General features: G+C 39.6%; 1 pseudogene; it reads left to right on the forward strand.

The window, feature by feature from the left end:
• The first annotated feature begins 5,226 nt into the window (after positions 1-5,226).
• LOC103246749 (TAR DNA-binding protein 43 pseudogene) lies at positions 5,227-6,455 on the forward strand (annotated as a pseudogene).
• The last annotated feature ends 12,832 nt before the right edge of the window (positions 6,456-19,287 follow it).

Below are 19,287 nucleotides of genomic sequence, written 5' to 3' on the forward strand. Positions count from 1 at the left end.
ATTAGTCTTGCTAGCGGTCTATCAATTTTGATGATCTTTTCAAAAAACCAACTCCTGGATTCATTGATTTTTTGGAGGGTTTTTTGTGTCTCTATCTCCTTCAGTTCTGCTCTGATCGTAGTTATTTCTTGCCTTCTGCTAGCTTTTGAATGTGTTTGCTCTTGCTTCTCTAGTTCTTTTAATTGTGATGTTAGAGTGTCCATTTTAGATCTTTCCAGCTTTCTCTTGTGGGCATTTAGTGCTATAAATTTCCCTCTACACACTGCTTTAAATGTGTCCCAGATATTCTGGTATGTTGTATCTTTGTTCTCATTGGTTTCAAAGAACATCTTTATTTCTGTCTTCATTTCATTATGTACCCAGGAGTCATTCAGGAGCAGGTTGCTCAGTTTCCATGTAGTTGAGCAGTTTTGATTGAGTTTCTTAGTCCTGAGTTCTAGTTTGATTGCACTGTGGTCTGAGAGACAGTTTGTTATAATTTCTGTTCTTGTACATTTGCTGAGGAGTGCTTTACTTCCAATTATGTGGCCAATTTTGGAATAAGTGCGATGTGGTGCTGAGAAGAATGTATATTCTGTTGATTTGGGGTGGAGAGTTCTGTAGATGTCTATTAGGTCCACTTGGTGCAGAGTTGAGTTCAATTTCTGGATATCCTTGTTAACTTTCTGTCTCGTTGATCTGTCTAATGTTGACAGTGGAGTGTTGAAGTCTCCCATTATTATTGTATGGGACTCTAAGTCTCTTTGTAAGGCTCTAAGGACTTGCTTTATGAATCTGGGTGCTCCTGTATTGGGTGCATATATATTTAGGATAGTTAGCTCTTCCTGTTGAATTGATCCCTTCACCATTATGTAATGGCCTTCTTTGTCTCTTTTGATCTTTGATAGTTTAAAGTCTGTTTTATCAGAGACTAGGATTGCAACCCCTGCTTTTTTTTGTTTTCCATTTGCTTGGTAGATCTTCCTCCACCCCTTTATTTTGAGCCTATGTGTGTCTCTGCATATGAGATGGGTCTCCTGAATACAGAAAACTGATGGGTCTTGACTCTTTACCCAATTTGCCAGTCTGTGTCTTTTAATTGGACCATTTAGTCCATTTACATTTAAGGTTAATATTGTTATGTGTGAACTTGATCCTGTCATTATGGTATTAGCTGGTTATTTTGCTCATTAGTTGATGCAGTTTCTTCCTAGCCTCGATGGTCTTTACATTTTGGCATGTTTTTGCAATGGCTGGTACCTGTTGTTCCTTTCCACGTTTAGTGCTTCCTTCAGTGTCTCCTGTCGGGCAGGCCTGCTGGTGACAAAATCTCTAAGCATTTGCTTGTCTGTAAAGGATTTTATTTCTCCTTTACTTATGAAACTTAGTTTGGGCTGGATATGAAATTCTGGGTTGAAAATTCTTTTAAGAATGTTGAATTTTGGCCCCCACTCTCTTCTGGCTTATAGAGTTTCTGCCAAGAGATCTGCTGTTAGTCTGATGGGCTTCCCTTTGTGGATAACCTGACCTTTCTCTATGGCTGCCCTTAAGATTTTTTCCTTCACTTCAACTTTGGTGAATCTGACAATTATGTGTCTTGGAGTTGCTCTTCTCGAGGAGTATCTCTGTAGTGTTCTCTGTATTTCCTGAATTTGAATGTTGGCCTGCCCTACTAGGTTGGGGAAGTTCTCCTGGATGATATCCTGAAGAGTGTTTTCCAACTTGGTTCCATTTTCCCCCTCACTTTCAGGCACCCCAATCAGACGTAGATTTGATCTTTTCACATAATCCCATACTTCTTGAAGGCTTTGTTCATTTCTTTTTCTTTTTTCTTTAGACTTCTCACTTCATTTCATTCATTTGATCCTCAATCGCTGATACTCTTTCTTCCAGTTGATCGAGTCAGTTACTGAAGCTTGTGCATTTGTCACGTATTTCTCGTGTCATGGTTTTCATCTCTGTCAGTTCATTTATGGCCTTCTCTGCATTAATTATTCTAGTTATCAATTCTTCCACTCTTTTTTCAAGATTTTTAGTTTCTTTCCGCTGGGTACGTAATTCCTCCTTTAGCTCTGAGAAGTTTGATGGACTGGAGCCTTCTTCTCTCATCTCATCAAAGTCATTCTCCGTCCAGCTTTGATCTGTTGCTGGCGATGAGCTGCGTTCCTTTGCAGGGGGAGATGCGCTCTTATTTTTTGAATTTCCAGCTTTTCTGCCCTGCTTTTTCCCCATCTTTGTGGTTTTATCTGCCTCTGGTCTTTGATGATGGTGACGTACTGATGGGGTTTTGGTGTGGGTGTCCTTCCTGTTTGTTAGTTTTCCTTCTAACAGTCAGGACCCTCAGCTGTAGGTCTGTTGGAGATTGCTTGAGGTCCACTCCAGACCCTGTTTGCCTGGGTATCAGCAGCAGAGGCTGCAGAAGATAGAATATTGCTGAACAGCAAGTGTACGTCTCTGATTCTTGCTTTGGAAGCTTTGTCTCAGGGGTGTACCCCGCCATGTGAGGTGTGGGGTGTCGGTCTGCACCTAGTGGGGGATATCTCCCAGTTAGGCTACTCAGGGGTCAGGGACCCACTTGAGCAGGCAGTCTGTCCATTCTCAGATCTCAACCTCCATGTTGGGAGATCTACTGCTCTCTTCAAAGCTGTCAGACAGGGTGGTTTGCATCTGCAGAGGTTTCTGCTGCTTTTTTTGTTTAGCTGTGCTCTGTCCCCAGAGGTGGAGTCTACAGAGACAGGCAGGCCTCCTTGAGCTGCTGTGGGCTCCACCCAGTTCGAGCTTCCCAGCCGCTTTGTTTACCTACTTAAACCTCAGCAATGGCAGGTGCCCCTCCCCCAGCCTCACTGCTGCCTTGCAGTTAGATGGCAGACTGCTGTGCTAGCAATGAGGGAGCCTCCACGGGCGTGGGACCCTCCTGGCCAGGTGTGGGATATAATCTCCTGGTGTGCCGTTTGCTAAGACCCTTGGTAAAGGGCAGTATTGGGGTGGGAGTCACCTGATTTTCCAGGTGTTGTGTGTCTCAGTTCCCCTGGCTAGGAAAAGGAATTCCCTTCCCCGCTTGCACTTCCCAGGTGAGGCAATGCCTCGCCCTGCTTCAGCTCTCGCTGGTCGGGCTGCAGCAGCTGACCAGCACCGATTGTCTGGCACTCCCTAGTGAGATGAACCCGGTACCTCAGTTGAAAATGCAGAAATCACTCGTCTTCTGTGTCACTCGTGCTGGGAGCTGGAGACTGGAGCTGTTCCTATTCAGCCATCTTGCTCCGCCCCCTATCAAACATTTTTAAAAAGCTAATACTAACCATTCTTAAACTATTCCAAAAATAGAAGATGGAACACTCCCAAACTCATTTTATGAGGACAACATCACCCTGATTCCAAAGTCAGAAAAAACAACAACAACAACACAAGAAAACAAAACTGCAGGCCACTATCCCTGGTGAATATACATGTAAAAATATTTAATAAACTGCTAGGAAACTGAATTTAACAGCACATTAAAAGGATCACACACTAAAATGAAGTGGGATCTATTCCTGGGATGCAAAGCTGGTTTAACATGAAATTCAATCAATGTGACACACCATGTTTACAAAATGAAAGACAAAAACCACATAATCACCTCATAGATACACAAAAAGCATTTGACAAAATTCAACATCTTTTCATGGTAAACACTCTCAACCAAATAGGTATAGAAGGAGCTTTCCTTAACACAATAAAAACTATATATGAAAAACCTACAATTAAAGTTATAATCACTAAGGAAAACAAAGCTTTTCCTCTAAGATCCAGAGCAAGATAAGGATGCCCAGTCTTGCCACTGCTATTCAACATAGTATGGGAAGTCCTGGCTGGAGCAATCAGGCAAGAAAATGAAATAAAAGGGTATACAAATCAGAAAGGAAGAAATAAAATTATCTCTGTTTAAAGATGACATGATCATAAACATAGAAAATTCTAAACACTCTACAACAAAAAAAAAAAAAAAAAAAAAAAAAAAACCTGTTGGAACAACCAATAAGCATATTCAGTAAAGTTGCAGGGTACAAAATCAACATACAAAAATTAGTGGCATTTCCATACACCAACAATGAAATAGCCAAAAACAAAATTAAGAAAACAATCTCATTTACATTAGCAACAAAATGAAATATCTAATAATTAACTTAAGCAGGTAAAAGACCTGTACACTGAAAATTATAAAACCTTAATGAAGTTTTAAAAGACACAAATAAACAGAAAGATATCTCATGTTCATAGATGAAAAGATTTAATATTGTTAAAAATGTCCACATTACCCTAAGCTATCTACAGATTTAGTGCAATCCCTATCAAAATCCCAAGGGCAGAAATAGAAAAAAACAAATCTTAAATTATATGGATCCCAAACAGCCAAAGTGCCATGGTTTGGACATTTGTTCCCTCCAGATCTCATGTTGAAATGTAATCCCCAATGCTGGAGGTGGGGCCTGATGGGAGATGTTTGTGTTATGACGACTGATCCCTCTTGAATGGTTTGGTGCCATCCTCACAGTAATCAGTGAGTTTGTGCTCTGAGTTTGTGCAAGATCTGGTTGTTTCCAAGTGTGGCCAATGGATATAGTATGCAGTGTTTTTCAAACACATTTAACCACAGGCCCTTCTTGTGCACTAGCACTTCACATTACACACTTCTGTAAACACTGCATCTACCATCAATGAGCAATGCCCTGCCAGCTCAGTGCCTGCACAGGTCTGTGATGTGCTGCTGTCTAAATTTCAGCATGGCTTCTCATATGAGGACAGTGGGTTTAGGGGCTAAGGGTCAGAACTCAGCCTCCTGAATTGCAGCATCCTGAATCTTTCTTACTTGTCCCTCCCGCAGAAAGTGCATTTACCTTGCCATTGGAGTGTATTTTCCTCTCAGGTCATCACTGAAGACATAACAATTGCTTATGTGGGATGATGATACAGATCAAGTAATTGGCCATGATGATCGCTGCTGACAAGCTAAACATCCAAAGGAGCGTGGCTAGCAAGAACCAAGAGACAGCTCTTCGAAATGTTCTACATTAGGTACCCCCTTGTTACAACTTATTTTCATGTTTGGCCATGAGTTAATATGAATTCTAGAAAGTCTTGAATGAGTCCCAGGAAGAACAATAAAAATGATTACCAAGGAGAATAAACTAAGCTGTGCTTGGATCTGTCACTGTTTCAGTGTCCCTGTTGGGCTTTCTAGCAGTGGCCTAAGTGGAGAAGTAAAAGATGTCTGAATACACTTGGGTAAGTGAAGATGAGAATAAGGAGCTCATTGAAATATCATCAGAATACAATGGGGTAGTGCTGCTGTCCACAGTTATAGCCCAGTTTCCAGGGGCACGTGGGCTTCACCACAAGAATCCAGTGTCTCAATGTATGAAAGGTATCCTGCTGGCAGAAGAAATTCTGCATGCCCCTGATGCTGACAGTGGAAATCTGGTATATGTTGTCAACTGTCCCAAAGATAACAAAAGAAAAATGGGTGAGACAGCAGTGAAAGTGAAGAGCAGTCCAGAAAATATCGTATTTAATAGCGCTGGTAATTAATGAGTTTGTGCTCTGAGTTTGTTTTTCCTCCTATGGAAACAGGATCTGAAAGAATATTTTAGTACCTTTGGAGAAGTCCAGGTAAAGATAGATATTAAAACTGGTCAAAGGGGTTTGGCTTTATTCTTTTTACGGAGTATGAAACACACGTGAAAGTAATGCCACAGTGACATGATAGATGGTTGATGGTATGACTAAATTTCCCAACTCTAAGCAAACCCCAGAAGAGCCTTTGAGAAGCAGAAAAGTGTTTGTGGGGTGCTGTACAGAGGACATGACTGCAGATGAGCTATGGCAGTTTTTCTGTCAGTACAAAGAAGTGCTGGATGTCTTCATCCCCAAGCCATTCAGGGCCTTTGCCTTTGTTACATTTGCAGATGATCAGATTGCCCAATCTCCTTGTAGAGAGGACTTGATCATTAAAGGACTCAGCATACATATATCCAATGCCAAGCCTAATCACACAATAGCAATAGAAAGAAGTGGAAGATTTGGGAATATGAGTGGATTTGGTAATAGTAGAGGGGTGCATCTGGCTTGGAAAACAACCAAGATACTAATATAGGTGGTAGATGAACTTTGGTGTGCTCAGCATTAATCCAGTCATGATGGCTGCAGAGCAGTTGGGGTACAATGAGCATGTTAGCCAGCCAGCAGAACCAGTCAGGCCCACCAAGTCATAACCAAAGTAAACGCAACATGCAGAGGGAGCCAAACCAGGTCTTTGGGTCTAGAAATAACTCTTACAGTGGTTCGAACTCTGGTGCAGCAATTGGTTGGGAATCAGCATCAAATGCAGGATCAGGCAATGGTTTTAATGGAGGCTTTGGTTCAAGCATGGATTCTAAATCTTCTGGCTGGGAAATGTAGACATTGAGTTATAGTTGGTTATAGTACAGAATAGTGGGAATTCAAATTTTTCTAAACTCGTGGTAAGTATATGGTAAGATACAAAATTTTCAAAACTGGTTTGTTCAGTGTGGCGTACATTCAGCAGTATTTTTGACAATTTTCTTTAGAAAAAGATGAAGAGATAAAGGAATTGTATAAGTTTTGCTACATAAAGAGTTGGAATATATTAAGAGTTGAGTTACATAAAGAGTTGAATAAATAAAGAGTTGAAATATTGAGTGGTTGAAAGTGACTGGCTGTCTGTTGGAAAATCAATACATTACAATTGATATCTGTAATATTTTATCCCTGGACTTATCAAGTGAATTCTTTGAGTGCTCAAAATGGAAATCATTGATTAGAACTACAATCTTTTCTCTGTCTTAATTTGAATCCCGCCATATGATTTTTTTCCTTAATAAAATCTCCTTTTGGGAGATCATGGTGTCACAGTGTTTGATTCTTTTGTTTTTTTTAACACTTGTCCCCCTCCACCTCATATATAAAAGTACAATATGAAGCCTTCATTTAATCTCTGCAGTGCATCTCATTTCAAATGTTTACAGAAGCATTTCATTGAAAGTAGTACTGTAAATATCCTGCCATAGAAATACTTCCATCTATATGCTGTCTCATTCAAGAATTCATCATCACACTTCACAGGCTGTGTCTTTGACAGTGGGTGTTTCCATTTTGATTCACTCCTCTTTATTTCATGGAGTCGTAGCAACGTCATGAACACAAGGCTGTGATATGGAACCAGAAGGCTGTATGAACTTTTGAAACTTTGTGTGGGATTGGTGGTGCTGCCAAGGCACGGAAGGCTAGAATGAGCGAGAGAAGGAGAGAGTGCAGATAGAGAGTTTATGAGGCATCATGAATATTTTAACTTGGTGAGATATGTCTCTCAATCCTGTAATTTTGGTGACAGTATACAGACAGCAATAATAAACAATGTATGGAAGTCTTTTGCATTCAAAGGACATCCACATGTGTTGGAAGACTTTCAATGAGCTTTGTTCTTAGGCAATCCACGTTAGTTGCATGTGATAAGTGAAACGATACCTGTATTTTCCTACCCTTTTGTCAACTGCTATGAATGCTGTATGGTGTGTGTTCTCTTCTGTTACTGATATATAAGTGTTGGTAATATGAACTGAAGCTGATGGGTTGAGAATATAAACCGAGCTTGTGGTGTGCTTTGAAGTACTTGGAAGCAGAGTTCACAGTGAGCTCAGCTGTCTCAAAGAAGGGTGGAAGTTCTAATGTCTTTTAGCTACCCATAAGAATGCTGTTTGCTACAGTTCTGTGTCCTGTGCTTAGATGCTTTTTATAAGAGTTGTCAATGTTGGAAATTCTTAAATAAAGTTGATTTCAATTTTTAAAAATGATTATCAGGATCAAAATAGGATATGTGGTGAAAGGTTCAATGATTTGGGTTATTTTTGGCCATTAGGTGACACAATACTGACTGTCACTCACAATATAAGCCTCCTATCTTGTGTATTAGATTTTATGAAAATGATACTAATTAGCTTCTTACATCGTCAGAGTACCACAAAAGTTAAAAAGGACTTAAAGGCAACTTTATGAATACGTGAGAACACATTGATCATTAGGTTAATAAAATCTGTTTCATTAAATCAGTGTATTTGGAGATTCTGATCTTTTCATCTAAGAGAGAACTGATGTATGGATTTTCCTTGACAGCCAGGTCTTTATTTGCATTTGTTGGGGGCTGGACCAGGTAATTGCCCAAAATTTTTCCTCAGTTTCTGTTTATCTTCAATCCCAGCAAATCCCTCTCAAAATTTAATTATATGGAGAAACTTATGTAGATTATCTCACCTGGCTCTAGTGACCTCAGTTATATCACCAACTCATATGTCCTATGTGTTTCCAATGGTACAGTTGATCATGAAATTGTCTATATTTTGACTGTACAAGTTTTATATGATCCTAATGATGCTTGCCCTTTTCTGGAGAACATAGAACATAGGTTGTGTGTTTTCACAGATCTGGTCCATAAAGTAATAATAAATCAACATTACTGCGGAAAAAATATAAAATAATAAAAGAGTATGACATCTGCAGTCGCCCTGCTCCCTTCTCTCTTACTCCCACCCTCATCATGATATCCTGGCTCTCACTTTGACTTCTACCATGATTGTAGGATTCCTGAGGCCTCCACCAGGAGCAGATGTTTCTATGCTTCCGCTACAGCCTGCAGAACTGTGAGCCACTTAAACTTCTTTCCTTATAAATTACCCAGTCTCGGCCAGGCGCGGTGGCTCACTTCTGTAATCCCAGCACTTTGGGAGGCCAAGGCGGGCAGATCACGAGGTGAGGAGATCAAGATCATCCTGGCTAACACAGTGAAACCCCGTCTCTACTAAAAATTAGCTGGGTGTGGTGGCAGGTGCCTGTAGTCCCAGCTACATGGGAGGCTGAGGCAGGAAAATGGTGTGAACCTGGGTGGAGCTTGCAGTGAGCTGAGATGGCACCACTGCACTCCAGCTGGAACAACAGAGCAAGACTCCATCTCAAAAAATAAATAAATAAAATCAAAAAATAAAAAATAAATTACCCAGTCAAAGGCATTCCTTAATGGCAACAAAAACAGACTAACACACAAAGCAATCTTGAGGGGAAAGAAAAAAGCTGGAGGCATCACACTTCCTGATGTCAATTATATTACAAAGCTATAGTAACTGAAATAGTATGGGACTGGCATAAAGCAGACATATCGACTAATGAAAGAGAAGAGAGAACCCAGAAATAAACCGACACATTTATGGTCAAATGATCTTCAACAAGGGTTCCAAGAACACACAGCGGGGAAAATAATAGTCTCTTCCAAAATGTTGGGAAAACTGGATATCCACATGCAAAAGAATGACGATGCACCATTATCTTACATTATACGCAAAGATCAAATCAATGGATTAAAGACTTTAAATGTAAAACTTGAAACCATACAACATTTTTTTTAAATGGGGAAAAGGCCGGGCATAGTGGCTCATGCCTGTAATCCCAGCACTTTGGGAGGCCGAGGCGAGAGGATCACCTGAGGTCAGGAGTTTGAGACCAGCCTGGCCAACATGGTGAAATCCCGTTTCTACTAAAAATACCAAAACAACTAGCCAGGTGTGGTGGTGGGCACCTGTAATCCCAGCTATTTGGGAGGCTGAGGCAGGAGAATCACTTGAACTCAGGAGGTGGAGGTTGCAGTGAGCCGAGATCGTGCCATTGCACTCCAGCCTGGGCAGCAAGAGCAAAACTCTGTCTCAAAAAAAAAAAAAAAAAAAAAGCAGGGGGAAACTTTGACATTAGTCCTGGTAATAATTTTTTAAATGTGACACCTAAAGCACAGGCAACAAAAGCCAAACTAGACAAGAAGGACAACATCAAACCAAAAAACTTCTGCACAGCAAAGGAAACAACCAACAGAGTGAAAAGGTAACCTACAGAATTAGAGGAAATATTTACAAACCATATATCTGATAAGGGGTTGATGTCCAAAATATATAAGGAACGCCTACAACTCAATAGCAAACATACAAATAACCTGAGTAAACAATAGGCAAAGGACCTAAATAGATATTTCTCAAAGAAAAGAAATTCAAGTAGCCAACAGGTACGTGAAAAGGTGCTGAACATGTCTAATCATCATGGAAATGCAAATCAAAACTACAATGAGGTATTGTATAACACCTCTTAGCTTATCTGTTTTCAAAAAAAAAAAAAAAGATAACAAGTGTTAGTAAGGATGTGGAGAAAAAGAAACCCTTGTACACTGTTGATGAGAATGTAAACTAGTACAGCCATTATGAAAAACAGTATGGAAATTCCTCAAAAAATTAAAAGTAGAATTGCCACGTGTTCCATCAGTCCCACTTCTGGGTATATATCTAAAGGAAATAAAATCAGTATGTCAAAGAGCTATGTGCACTCCAACGTTCACTGCAGCATTAGTTACAATAACCATAACATAGAAACAACCTAAATGTTCTTTGACAAATGAGTGGATAAGGAAAATGTGGTTTATATACACAATGAAATGTGATTCTACCTGAAAAAAGAAGGAAATCCTGCCATTTGCAACAACATAGATGGAACTGAAGGACATTATGCCAAGCGAAATAAGTGAGATATAGAAAGAGAAATACTATATGACCTCATTTACATTTGGAATCTAAAATAAACTCATAGAAGCTGAAAGTAGGGTGGTGGTTGCCAGAGACTTGGGGGAGGGCAAAATGGGGTTACGTTGCCCAAAGTGTACAAAGTTTCAGTTATGCAAGATGAATAAGTTTTGGATATTTAATGTACATCATGGTGACAGTAGGTAGTAATACTGTACTGCATACTTGAAATTTGCTAAACTGATAGATTTTTAAAGTAAACCTTAACACACATATACACAAAACAAAAATGGCAACTGTAGAGGTGACAAATTCATTGGCTGGAAGGCGGTGATCATTTCACGATGTATATGTATATCAGTACATCAAATTGTACAGCTTAAGTAGATAAAATTGTATGTCAATAATATTCCAATAAAGCTATTATAAGAGAGAAAAACAAACAAATGAGGAAAAAACAGGCTTTCTTTGGTCAATAATTTTTTTCAAGAATTACATCTCACTGAGTGTAAAGCAAGCTTCCTAGAAAGTTGAAAGAAAGTTAAAAGTTGTTACTGTATTTGCAAATCTAAGTCTTGGCCTGGGGATGGAGAGTAATTGAAACATTAAAGATGAAAGAATTGCTAAGAGCTTTAAAGAAAACAAGCAAATAAAACAGAAAAGAGAAAAAACAATTATTAGCTCTAGGAAAAGTGAAAGATTACATAGGAAAATAAGTTTCTTCTTAGTACACTATGTGACTTGGCTGTGAATAATATTTATATAGTTATAATAAAATATATGTTGAATTTTTTCCTGCCCAAAAAAAGATCTTTATTACTTTAAACAGTTTCTGAGGGTCAGGAATCTAGAAGCAGCTTAAAGGTTCCAGGTCTCTCAGGAGATTGTAGTTGAAATGTCTGCTGAGGCTGCAGTCTCCCGAAAGGTTGACTGGGACACTCGCTCCCATGGCTGTTGGCAGAACATCTCACTTCCTCCCACTGTTGGCAGATGGCTTCAGTTCCTCGCCACATGAGGCTTTCCACAAGGCTGCCTGGGTGTCCTCATGACATGGCAGCTGGCTCCCCGCTGAGTGAGCCATTAGAGAAAGAGACAGAGAGACAGAGGGCCAAACAGAAGCTGCAGTGTCTTTTACAACCTAATCTTAGAAGTGACACACCATCACTTCCACCTTTTTCTATTTGTTAAAATTGTGTTCCTAAGTCTAACCCACACTCAAGGGAGAGTGATTAGACTCAACCTCTTGAATGGAGAAGTATCAAAAAATTTGTGGACTTTTAAAAATCAGTACAACTACTGAGGTAGAGAATCCAAAAGAACATGCATATAATTTATCATAATAAATTAGAAAGTTTAGTAAGTTTGCCAAAAACAGAATCAATATATAAAATCAATTGTATTTTTATGAGGCTGTAAGAGTTAGGAAATGGGATTTTTTAAACAAGATACAATATTAAATAGGAAAAGTTGATTTTTTAAAACTCAATCTATAAATTTTTGTCATACTTGATACACTGATCCTAATTTCATAGAAAAGGCAAAAAAAATCAAGAAATATTTAGAGAAACTTGCCTTACCAAATATAAAGGTTTATTTTAAAGCTACAGAAATCTAGAAAGTATTTGATATAAAGATGGATAAACTGACTATTGCTCAAAGCAGAGAACCCAAAAATGGACCCAAACATACATAGACATTTAATATTTGATAGAAAGGGCATTGCAGACCTATAGAAACAGGTTATTTGATAATTCCTGGGATAATTAGTTGAACGCATTTTTTTAAGCAGATTAGATTTTCACCTCATACAAAATGAATTCCAGCTGAGTTAAAGACAAATACAAAACTCAAAGCTTTTTTAAAAATTAGAATAAAATGTATAGGAGAATGTCTATGACCTTGAAGTAGGGAAGGATCTCTTTAAATAAGACATACAAAAGCAAAATACAGATAATAAAAGATTGAAAAATTTACTGCACTAATTTCTTTAATTCATCTCTCATGAAAATCAACATAGGAAAAGAAATGACAAGCCACAATCTAGAAAAAGTTATTTTCCATATATAACACCAACAAAGGACTAGTACTCAGAATATATGTAGTATTTTTACTGAAAAAAGAGAAGCAATCCAATGGAAAATGGGCAAAAAGGTATTAATAGGCAATTCACAGAAGGAAAAAAATATACAGTAAACATATGAAGGTATTCTCAGTCTCACTGAGAATAATCAGGTAAATTCAAAATAAAACCAAACTAAGTTACCATCTCCACACTTGTCAAATTGGAAAAAATGTCAACCTAATATTTCAAATGTTCAGCAGAATTCAGAAAAACAGAAATTTGTATATACTGCTGATAGGAATATAAACTGGTAAAACTATTTTTGGAAAACATTTTGGCAAAATGTAGTACGACAAAACTACTTCCTGTATTCTTCTATGATCAGTTAATAATTGTGGAGTCTTAGGGAGATGGGGGCATCTGACAGGATCTCCAACTCTCTGCCAGTTAAAGAACGAGTAGAGGAAGTATAACGAGACAGACTGAGACAACATGAGATAGACTGGCTTTCAGATACCTGTAGAACATTGAGCTGTCAATACCAACAAGTGTATGAACATGTTTCTGGAACTGAGGGAAGATATCTGTACCATGGATGAAGATTTGAGGTCTTTAGTGTGTAGGCTGAAGGAAACATAAAATGGAAGATCATGAGCCTAAATGCCTGAGAATGCATTTGTTTCACATGTGCAATATCTTTAAAGACAGGTGTTAAGCTAAGTCACTTTTGGCTCCTGCTAATTTAAACACTCTTGCTTCACCTGCTTGGGGTTAAGTTAGGAATCCTGATATGGGTGATATAAGGAGTCATGCATCGGTTTAGACCACCAGGTGACCCCAAGTACTTGGACTTGAACATTTAATTTTATAATACTCTCGGCCAGACACAGTGACTTGCGCCTGTAATCTCAGCACTTTGGGAGGCCAAGGCAGGCGGATTACCTGAGGTCAGGAGTTCAAGACCAGCCTGGCCAACAATGCAAAACCTCATCTCTACTAACAATACAAAAATAAAATAGCCAGGCGTGGTGGTTCATGCCTGTAGTCCCAGCTACTCAGCAGGCTGAGGCAGGAGAATCACTTGAACCCAGGAGGCAGAGGTTGCAGTAAGCCGAGATCACACTACTACACTCCAGCCTGGGCAACAGAGCGAGACTCAATCTCAAAAACATAGTAATAATATTACTCCCATGACCTGAGAAATAGACTACAATGTATATTAATTATTGTGTGCTAATTCAAAATCTCATACATTAGATACATCAGATTTCCTTCTAAGAGAATTTTATGGACTTTTGCAAATAGTCTGTTATGCTACCTGTATATTACAGGACCAGTATAGGGTTAAATCAGTAACTGACAAAGTATAGAAAGTTATATCTTCTTACTTTGATGTCATTCTTAAAGTTCTGGCCTCTGTTTGGTACGCAATAAGAACAGGGGTAGTAGAAAGAGAACTTGATTTGCATTCAGGATTAAGATTTAGTGAATGGGACATGCTTAATTTTGGAGCAGAGCAGGGCCAATATAAACTTTTCAGCAAATTCTAGCATTGTAGGGACAGTGCTTGAGGAATAAAAGCTAATACTTTAGGGCTAATGAAAATAATATTAAAATTGATGTTATTTATATGGAAATTGGGACCAATAAAGGATATTCTGTTTAAAAGCACCACACAACTTTCCTACATTTGCCTGGTTTCTAAGACTTGGAATTAAATCTCCACTGTGAACTACCTATGTCAGCTGTCTCCTTGTAGGGCCAAGTGAAAACAAAAGTAACATCTCAACCACCTGCCTCCTAAACAAGAGAAGATTCGGGATTTCATTCAAAAGAAAACTTATTCAGAAGAACAATGTCAGCCTTGGGTAAGGTCCCAGTTTCTTGGCTGGCAGTTCAGGCCTCCCCAATTCTCCAGTTTCTGTCCCTGATGCACAAGCATCACTAATGTGCATCTTCTACATATGGAGATAGGCAAGAGAAAGGAATTGGATGTTGGCATTCATCTGACAAAATGCAGCTGGTCCTTGACCTGGGAAATCTCATTCTGTTTCTCGAGTGACTCAATTCTATAGATTCTGAAGAAGTGAGGGCTAATGCTTCAATATGCTCTTGTCAGCCACCACCAGGTCTGAGCAAACAATACAGTTGTATGGTGGTATCCAGCTGTCAACAAGCTAGGAAGAGAACAGGCCAACTGCTCACTTAGTGCGAGTATCCATACATTTCTCCATATACATAGACATGTATTGGATTGCAGATTTCTGTTTCAGTATTAGGAAGTACGCATGATCAGTTTCTAAAATTTAAGGGTTTTGGATAAAAGAGGCATTATGCTAGGTGCATACAACAGAAAAATAAATCAAGATGTGGTCCCAAGCCTCAAATAACCCACATACACAAATAACTATATTACATCATGGAAAGCTTATGGAAGGCATATAAAGTTCTCTAGGAATACAAATGAGGGAGCAATGACTTCTTGAGTTAGGGGAAGGGGAAAGTCATGGAAGAGGTGGCATTTTAGCCAGGTCTTGGAGAATGAGTAGGGGTTTCCAGTTTTTATTAGCAATTTTCAAAAGGGGAGGGATTACCAATAGGGTGTGGGTCACAGAGGTCACATGCTTCACAAGGTAATACAATATCACAAAGCAAATGGAGGCAGGGTGAGATCACAGGACCACAGGATGGGGTGAAATTAAAATTGCTAATGAAGTTTTGGGCACTCATTGATAACATCTTATCAGGAGACAGGGTTTGAGAGCAGACAACCGGTCTGACCAAAATTTATTAGGTGGGAATTTCCTCGTCCTAATAAGCCTGGGAGTGCTACAGGAGACAGGGGGCTTATTTCATCCCTTTGTCTACGACCATAAAAGACAGCCACCCCTAAAGCAGCCATTTTAGAGGCCTCCTCTCAGGGATGCATTCTCTTTCTCAAGGATGTTCCTTGTTGAGAAAAAGAATTCAGTGATATTTCTCCTATTTGCTTTTGAAAGAAGAGAAATGTGGCTCTGTTCCGCCCAGCTCACTAACAGTCAGAGTTTAAGGTTATCTCCCTTGTTCCCTGAACATTGCTGTTATCCTGTTCTTTTTTCAAGGTGCCCAGATTTCATATTGTTCAAACACACATGCTGTACAATTTGTACAGTTAACGCAATCATCACAGGGTCCTGAGGCAACATTCATCCTCCTCAACTTACGACGATGATGGGATTAAGAGATTAAAGTAAAGATAGGCATAGGAAATCACAAGGGTATTGATTGGGGAAGTGATAAGTGTCCATGAAATTTTCAATTTGTGTTCAGAGATTACAGTAAAGACAGGTGTAAGAAATTATAAAAGTATTAATTTGGGGAACTAATAAATGTCCATGAAATCTTCACAATTTACGTTCTTCTGCCACAGCTTCAGCCAGTCCCTCCGTTCAGGGTCCCTGACTTCCTGCAACATCAACAAGATTGCCCAGGTACCTTTTATAACATTAAAGTTTGAGAAGCACTACTATAATCCCTACCTCAGGCTGTATCTGGTAATGGGCAGCAGTTGAACATCAAACAGGTTGGCACATATGGTATTTGCTGCAGGAACTGAAATTGAGTGCATAGAGAAAAACCTAAGCTTCATATTTTATACAGTGGTTCTTCAAAATGCCAAAAAGATAGGAGGAAAGAAAACTTGAAGAGACAGGTGATAAAAGCAGAAGAGAACAAATAACTTTTCTCTGTGTCAAAGAGAAATAAAGAACTCCAGGGGGTGATCAGTAAAAATTAGGGTGTCAGAAAAGGCCTGCCTTTAAAGACAAAAAAATCAAACAAGACAGCAAAATTGCTTCTCATCAGTTTGAGGCCAGGGGTAACTCTATATTCACTGTATGGCTTTGGAGGTTTTGTGAAAGGAATGTGAAAAATTGCTTTATTCTACCCTTATCTGTCTACAGTAAATAACATGCCAGCAAAAGTTAACAACTTAAAAGGGAGGGAACAGAACTTACTTTTGCCCTATTCAGTTATCAGTAGTATAATTAGAATTAATCCTCAGTTAAGGATGTCCAGCTTTATGACTTACCCATGGACTTTACATTTTATCCATGCCATCTGTTATTTAAAAAGCCAATCACATATGGCATTTCCTCTATCCTCCACAAGGCTTCCAGGAAGGTGGGAAGAGAGTGTTCTATCAATCTATACATGACAAAATAAAGTTCTAGGGAGACTACTTGTAGCATCTTCTCACCTCAAAAAAGGGTAATAGAACCTACACCCCATGTAGCTACTGGAATAGTATAAGTTTCTACTACTTTCCCAAAAGGATGCATAACTTAAAAGGTAAATCCAAAAACACTTACAACATAGATGGCAGTGTAACAGGTATTGTCAAACGATGGCATGCATCTGATTCCCTGGAGGGCTTGTTTCAACACAGCTTGCTGGCCCCTATCCCCCGAGTTTCTGATTTAGTAAGTTGGGCTTACTAAAGTTGGGCTGTAGCCAGAGAACTTGCCTTCCTAAAAGATCCCCAGGTGATGCAGATGCTGCTGGTCCCAGGACCACACGTTGAGAACCACTGCAGTACAGCACAAAGAGCAACACTGCAGCCTAGCGTCAAGCAACTGGAAGTTTGAGTCAGTGTCATGGTTGAAATCTCAACTTTGCTTCTTCCAAAATGTGTGACCTTAGACAGGTTACTTCACATCTCTTTGTCTCCATTTCTTTATTTGTAAAATGAGGGCAAGAGCAGGGCTATCTCTTACAATTGTCATAATTATTTAAAAGGTAATTATCTAAATGGCACAGAACAGTGCTTAGGAAATTAGAAAAGCTCTCTGAATGTCAGCCATTAACATCAAAGCATGTTAAAAACAAAAAAATTATTTTTGTACTAGCTTCACCCAGCATAATTAATCCATATTATTTACTTATTTTTTCAGTTATTTTATTGCAAATATATTTATCAATCTTGTTTGCAAATACTACATATAAAACATATAAAACAATAATCCATCAAACTGATACAGGAGATGAGCAGCGAAGTGCTGAGACCAAGGCACAGTCCCCGGTGAGGGTTCCATCCTCAGGTCTGTGCCCACGGACCTAGGTGAGGAAAGGCACTCTTGCCTTCATGCCCAAATGTTGCATTTTCCAAGACCACCCTGGCCCACCACATCCCCATCCTATGCCTATTAAAAATCCCCAAGACCCTAGTAGGCACAGACCACAAGCAGCTGGACGTCGAGAGGAACACACTGGCAGAAGGGCACACAGGCAGCTGGACATCAAGAGGAACAGAGAAGGAGAAGAACAAACTGACCAACACCAGCAGGTGCCAGCAGGCCATCGACCAGCAGAATGACATGGATACAGAGGGGAATTTGGCGGGGGGAAGTCAGAGGAGAGTCCAGCCACTGAGCTGCCCAACTCCAGGGGAAAACCACCTTCCAACTCCATCCTCTTTTCTGGCTCCCCATCCATCTGCTGAAAACTACTTCCACTCAATAAAACCTTGCACTCATTCTCCAAACTCACATGTGATCTGATTTTTCTGGTACAATAAGGCAAGAACACCGGGATACAGAAAGCCCTCTTTGCTTTTGATAAGACAGAGGGTCTAACTGAGCTGGTTAACACAAGCCCCCTAAAGACAGCAAAACTAAAAGAGCACCTTGTAACACATGTCCACTGGGGCTTCAGGAGCTGTAAATATCACCCCTAGATGCTGCCCTGGGGTCAGAGCCCACACGCCCCACAACCCGTCCATCTGCATGCTTCCTCTAGAGGTTTGAGCAGCAGGGCACCAAAGAAGTGAGCCACATCCCCATGGTATGCACTGCAGGGGGGATAAGGAAACTTCATTTCAAAAATGAGAAAATAACATAATCTGTGACTAAGAACATATTCCAGAAGGTATAAGCAGATTTTGTCCTAAGTCTGTAGCTACAACAGAATCAAAAGTGTTCTTTAAAATCACTTATACACTCTCGTTATTAAACAAGAGTTTAATATAAGCTATAGCATGCTATGGCATAAAAGGACTATCTTATGCTATGGCATGACAGGAAAAGAAAATGAAAATGTCAGGACAGAGCATTCAGGAGCAGGAAGAAGATGAAACACAAGTGCAGGCTGAAAGACAATGGGACCCTTGACCTGCCAGATCCAAGATGGCCACCGCTGCCTCCAACTCCAGGAGACAAAGCCAGCAAAAGATCAACACCCAGAACCTTGGACCTGGAATGAGCTAAGAGGGAATCAGTTAAATGAATTTAGAAAGAAATATTCAGATAGAGGGACCAGAAAAGGCAAACCCAGAGCTCTAAGAGGAGGAAGTGGAGGAGACAAATAGAAGGAACTGGCATTGTCTGAAGCATTCAGAGGCAAGAGTTTAAATCTACCTGCAAGTTTTACAAATGTTGTACTTTCTATCACAAAAAATAACACAAATTGAACTCTTGGCTCTTCATCATCTGGCCCTATGTTCTTCCACCTCAATTTCTTACTCCATCTTAACCACTTTTTGTCCAGTCAAACCCACTGCTTACGATTTTCCCAAAACATAAATGGACACTGAGCACCCAAGCCTGTGCTAACATTAGTCCCTTGACTTGAAAGAAACTCCTCTTACTGAATCCTTTCCACCCTTTA

This window comes from Chlorocebus sabaeus, chromosome 2 (genome assembly GCF_047675955.1).
Source record: "Chlorocebus sabaeus isolate Y175 chromosome 2, mChlSab1.0.hap1, whole genome shotgun sequence".
Classification (NCBI taxonomy): domain Eukaryota; kingdom Metazoa; phylum Chordata; class Mammalia; order Primates; family Cercopithecidae; genus Chlorocebus; species Chlorocebus sabaeus.